Below are 6,098 nucleotides of genomic sequence, written 5' to 3'. Positions count from 1 at the left end.
CGGGAGTGACACCCGCAGCAGGTGCCCTGATTGGTCGGCCGGTAAACCGGCCGACGAATCAGGGCGATCGTGAGGTGGCACCAGTGCCACCTCACCCCTGCTGGCTATGGCTGTTCTGGGCCATCAGAGACGATTGACCCGTTATCCGCCACAGATCGCTGGGCTGAATTGTCCAGCGATCTGCGGCCATCGCCAACATGGGACCCCCCTGGGCAATATGCCGCGATGCCTGCTGAACGATTTCAGCAGGCATCGGGCACCGGCTCCCCTCCGGCTAGCGGCGGGGGGGCGGGAATGGACAGGACGTACTCCAACATCCTCGGTCCTTAAGGACTCGGAAACGGGGGTGTAGGAGTACGTCCATTGTCCTTAAGGGGTTAAGGACTCACAATTTTGTTTTTACATTTTCGTTTTTTCCTCCTCGCATTCAAAAAATCATAACTTTTATATTTTCATCCACAGACCAGTATGAGGGCTTGTTTTTAGTTTTTTTGCGCGACCAGTTGTCCGTTGTAATGCCATCACTCACGTTCTTTATGTTCATTTATCTTCATGTTCTTTATTCTTTGGGTCAATACGATTAAAATTATACCATGATAACATACTTTTCTTTTACTGTTGCACTTAAAAAAAAATCGCAAACTTTTTATCCAAATTAGTAAGTTTAAAATCCCCCTATTTTGAAGACCTATAACTTTTTCATTTTTAAGTATAAGCAGCGGTATGAGGGCTCATTTTTTGCGCTGTGATCTTTACTTTTTATTAATACCATATTTGCTTATATAAAACTTTTAATACATTTTTTATACATTTTTTGGGGGAATAAAAAAGCTGTTATTTTGGACTTTGTTTTTTTTTTTTTTACGTTCATGCCGTTCACCGTACAGTATCATTAACATTTTATTTTAATAGTTCAGATATTTACGCACCCGGGGATACCAAATATGTATATAAAATAATTTTTTTTACCCTTTTTGGGGGTGAAATAGGGAAAATGGAACAATTTACGTTTTCATTGGGTTTTCACAATTTTTTTACATTTTTAAACTTTTTTTAACTTTTATTTTTACACTTTAATAGTCCCATAGGGGACTATTTATAGCAATCATTCTATTGCTAATACTGTTCAGTACTATGCATAGAACATCGGGATCAATGGAAGCGCTGAGACCAGATAAGAAGTTAAAAGGATTTATTTCCCATAATGCAACGCGTTTCACGGTCACCCGCTTCCTCAGGCAGGAAGCGGGTGACCGTGAAACACGTTGCATTATGGGAAATAAATCCTTTTAACTTCTTATCTGGTCTCAGCGCTTCCATTGATCCCGCTCTGCTACCTGGAGATTGCTTGTTTTTATCGTGATTCTATTTCAGCGGGACAAAGCTGCAGAGACCCTTTGATGATACGCCCTGTTCCATTGTTCTACTTGGTTGGAGTACAACTTCATGTGGTAAGCGCAATTCACACTTAGCGTTACCAACTCACCTTTGGTGTTACACTACGGAGCGCATCCGTTTGTGCTTTTTTTATTTCATGCATAGAACATAGCACTGATCAGTGTTATCGGCCATCTTCTGCTCTGATCTGCTCGATCGCAGACCAGAGCAGAAGACCCATGGAAGGCAGTGGAGGCAGGTGAGGGGACCTCTGTCTGCCGTTCTGAATGATCGGATCGCTGCGACAGCGCTGCTGGCGAGCCGGTCATCCATTTTAGTGACTGCGATGCTGCAGATGCCGTGATCTGTTTTGATTACAGCATCTGAGGGGTTAATGGTTATCAGCAGCCGGGACCTGCAGCGCATGACCCGAGCATCGCTTCAATGCTCGCAGTCATGCATAGGATGTAAATGTACGTCCTGGTGCGTTAAGTACCAGCTCACTGGGACGTACATTTACGCCCAGCATCGCTAACGGGTTAAGGAGATGTCCTATCCCCAGGATAGGCCATTAGTCATAGTTTGGCACCTGCACTACACAGTTAATGGGGCTAGAAGTAGTTGGCTCTGTTTATTCTATAGTGGTGGCATCATTTTACTGCAGCTCAGTTCCCATTCAAGTGAATGAGACCTAAGTTGCCATAACCAGGATATATATAACTATTATTCTCCAATATGCTGTATGCTGCAATAATGTGCTCTATGTGCATTACATATGTTTCTGTCCTTCATGGAGGAGAATAGAAAAGAAAATACTAGTGCTACTATCAGGTGCAAGCATATACTTTAATACAGGGAATAGTAATAATTTTGAACCCAGTGTGCACATAGCTATATACTAAAGCCTGAGACACAGTTATGACTGCATTTTAACAAGAACAACTTGTCTTTGTTATGGAAATGGTTTCGAGACAGGTGTTCAAGAAAATAATCCACAACACGAACATATGGCACACTCCTTACCTGGTAACAGTTTCATCTGTTCTAAGTCTCGGAAAGAACAGGGGATTGTGAACCTCTAATGATGATCTAAACAGAACGCCCCCCACCGGATTCCAAAAACAAACAGTATTCAAAACCTCTAATTACTTTTGTCTACAATTTGTAGACAAGTGTTGCCGCTTCTCGAAAAGCTACACTTAATTGGTTTGTTATTGTTTTGATAAATAATTCATGTTCTCCCTATGAAATTCAGCTAAATGAAGAGTGCTTCACATTTACTTTAACTAAAAACAACATATTTTTGTTTTAGGGGAGGAATAAAAGCCCACCATATGTTAAAACCAAAGGTTCTACAAAAGAAAAGACTCAATTTAAAGGCATAAACAGTAGTTATTAAAATGGATTAGGCTTATTTACTACAGAAGAAGGCAAGATGGAGTCAGATGAGTGCAGGCTTGTTTTTTTTTTTCAATGCTGAAGCAAGGACCTCAAACGTAGAAGAGGCCACCAGCTGTATCAGTACATAGAGTCACAAAAGAGAAGAGGATTCTGGTCTTTCTGCTTTAGGCAAGAGATTGCCTTTGAGAGCAGCTGTCTACTTGAGACAATACACTAGCTGAAAAAAGCTAGCTTTTATCACTAAAATCATGTGTTGTCCTTTTTTTTCTTTGTAGGGTTCTGTAGAATTTTGAGACGTTATGAAAAAAACAAAAACTAAAGAAAATCAAGTCATATTTTTGAAATGATTTAAAAAAACTAAAATATAAATAAACAAACAATAAGAAAAAATAAATAATTTTAATTAATGTAATAAATGGGGTCTTCTATTGCCTAATTAATACAAAAACACAAATGCTTTAGAAACTTTCAGATTCTTTTAAAGTATGTGCAAAATTAGGTGGAGGGTAAAATTATGAATTTCCCACCTGGAAGAAAGTGGCTTAAATTCTATCCAATTACTTGCCATGACAACCAGCTAAACACAAAGGCCTGGAATGGAAGTAGAGTACTACCTCTATAATCATCACTGTATGTCCTTCAAATCATGGATATGCGGCACCACTATCCCCATCTACTTCAGGGCCATAAGCCTACACAGTAATTGCAGGCTTTGGAACACTCCACTTAAGTGCATCAATAATATAGTGAGTGCACGTGTTCTTTAATTCTGCACCTGTAAATGGAGGAGAAAAATAAAAGAAAATAGCTGCAGCAGGAAAGTGAAAAAAATTAGGCAACTGGAATATATTTAAAGCTGCATTGAAAAGTGGCATTCTGAAGGCTGGATGATGATTACCGAGTCGCCCATTAATGTATTAACCAATTAAAGACACATGCTAAACTGAAAAAAAGAAAAATATATTAAGATAGAAGTCCACCATACGCCCGTTCTTAAATTCAGGGCTCTTTGCTCTTTAGGACGGTAATTGGTAATATTAAATGAAGGTAGCGATTGTGACAGCATCCTTAATCTGCTTACCTCAGTCATCTTAATTACAATCTCAGCAAGAATGTCACCTTTTCCATAGACAGGAAGATGCTGAATATGAATTTAGAATTCAGAATAAAAGGAAATTATCTATGGCTGTCATCTAGTGGTTATCTTCCCGTATTACATAGAGATTTTTTTTCCAGATTCTTTTCCTTTGCAAATAAATTATTTGACAGGAACCGTAAACATTTTAATAGAGCACTTGTAGCCTAGAAGAATCATTTAATATCTGCACATTTCAACACGGCCCTTTTGCCGTATTGCTATATTAGGTCAGGGCACATAAGTAACATACACTAGTGTGAAGGTATTGTCTTTGTTCCCATTTAGGCTGCCTGACTGAGTCACTGTACTGTTTGGGGACATCCGCTACTTATACACAAGGTATTTCTTCACGCTTGGCTGAGCGGCACTCAGGGGATTCTGACAGATTGAACTGACGTGTTAACAATCTGATTGCAGATGGCACTGGAGCAAAATCCCAAAGTAGAAAAGAAGACTCCCATGACCCTCCTGTCATCTCCCCGTGTCCCAAGGAGAGAGTGCTACAACAGATCCTGGAAATGGTGATACACCAATCTTTCCAGTCACAGAATCCCAAAAGTGTTTGTGCAGATGTTTCACAATGCTACGAAGAGACAGTGTAATGGGGATAGGATTTCAATAGTGGCAGTTACATTGTATAACCGGGGCAGCTATAAAAAAAAAGTTAAAAATAAATAAATAAAAACAGATACACTGACTTTACAACACACATAATATTTCCTCTTATATACTATGTGCAGTAATATGCTTAGACTGAAAAACAAAAGGGTTTGTACATTTTTTGTTGGCCGTCATACATACTGCAGAACCAGTATATTAAGGGAGTATTCTGGCCATAGACATCTTCTCCCCTATCCAAAGGATAGGGGATAAGGTGTCTGATCGCGGGTTTATAGCTTGGACCCCCCTGTAATCTCCATGCAGCCCCCTCCATTCTGTGCCAGTTACTGCTCCAATCTCAGAAACGGTGATGAACGGTGATCGACGTCGACGCCACGTCCCCTCCCTTCATGTCTATGGGCGGGGCATTACGGCCCATTTCACAAATAGCCACAGCATTATGGTTGACTCAGAACATAGCCATTTAGCTCCAAGACAAGCATGGATCCTTCCTAAGCATGTCTATTACTGTCTGGCAGGCAAGTACTTAAATCACCTTATGGTGGATAACCCCTTTAAACCTTTGCTGCCAGACTCCCCCATAGATTGTAGTGCTTGATTTTGCATGTCCTCCAGAGATTATTCTTATTTCTAAAGATTCCAGCAAAGGGGAAACCAAGCTTAATATTCAAGAGCCCCTCAACAAAATTGGATTGTCCCAAGTAAATAACCCATTGTAAAAGGTTGTTCCAATTTCATAAATTGATGGCATATCACTAGGAAATGCCATCACTTTATGAAAGGTGGTGGGGGTCAATCCACCCACTGATGCCTAGAATGAAGAGAAGGCAGGTGTTTCTTATTTATTTCCAATTTATCCTTTTTGCGAGTTTACATTTCTGCAGCCTTCTCCCACTCAAGTTTGGAATGACCTATCTTAAAGATAGGTCACCCTCTTCTTGAATTAGACAAGGATGCAATACCTCAACCAGCTGATCTATCTTAGACATAGGCCAGTAATATTATGATTTTTTTTTTAAGTTAAGACTATGTTGTTGAACTTGGTTTGATGAAATCATACAATATCACCTATATTTTTTTTTACATATTTATGCAGGTTACTGTTATTACTGTTAGAATATAATTCAAGTCTAAGTTATTTTTATTTTTCATACATTTTGGAAATGTTATACTTCATTGTAATACTGTACAATGTGCTGTGAAAAAATATTCACATTTAAAATGCATTGAGAATATTTTAAGTAGCAATTTAGTTGAGAAAAAGAACAAAAGAACAAAACAAAGGGAAATCTGAAAATTGAATTAAAGCTATTGAAGTTTAGAGCTCACTTTAAAGCTTTTGTTACACTCCATAGAATACACATGCATGAAACAATGCAGCTAACTAAAATAAGCAAACAAGTGCACATTTATATGCTTTCCCCTTTAATTAAGCAAATAATATCTACTTGAAGGTAAGTTAACTTGTACAAGTCAAACAAGTAGATATGGCTCCATAACAAAATCAGGAAAAAGAATCAGTGGCATATTCACACTGTTATTCTATAACCTATTATTTAAG

The 6,098-nt window shown here is 38.9% G+C and overlaps 1 long non-coding RNA gene across 1 annotated transcript; it reads left to right on the top strand.

Annotated features, from left to right (window-relative positions):
- The first annotated feature begins 2,035 nt into the window (after positions 1 to 2,035).
- LOC130311442 (uncharacterized) lies at positions 2,036 to 4,598 on the top strand. Its single transcript, XR_008859798.1, has 3 exons — positions 2,036 to 2,208; positions 4,202 to 4,255; positions 4,334 to 4,598. It is a non-coding gene; the product is annotated as an uncharacterized LOC130311442 (long non-coding RNA).
- Positions 4,599 to 6,098: the final 1,500 nt, after the last annotated feature.

Source organism: Hyla sarda, chromosome 1, assembly GCF_029499605.1.
Source record: "Hyla sarda isolate aHylSar1 chromosome 1, aHylSar1.hap1, whole genome shotgun sequence".
In the NCBI taxonomy this organism is placed as follows: domain Eukaryota; kingdom Metazoa; phylum Chordata; class Amphibia; order Anura; family Hylidae; genus Hyla; species Hyla sarda.
This window is presented reverse-complemented; position numbering and strand designations above follow the sequence as displayed.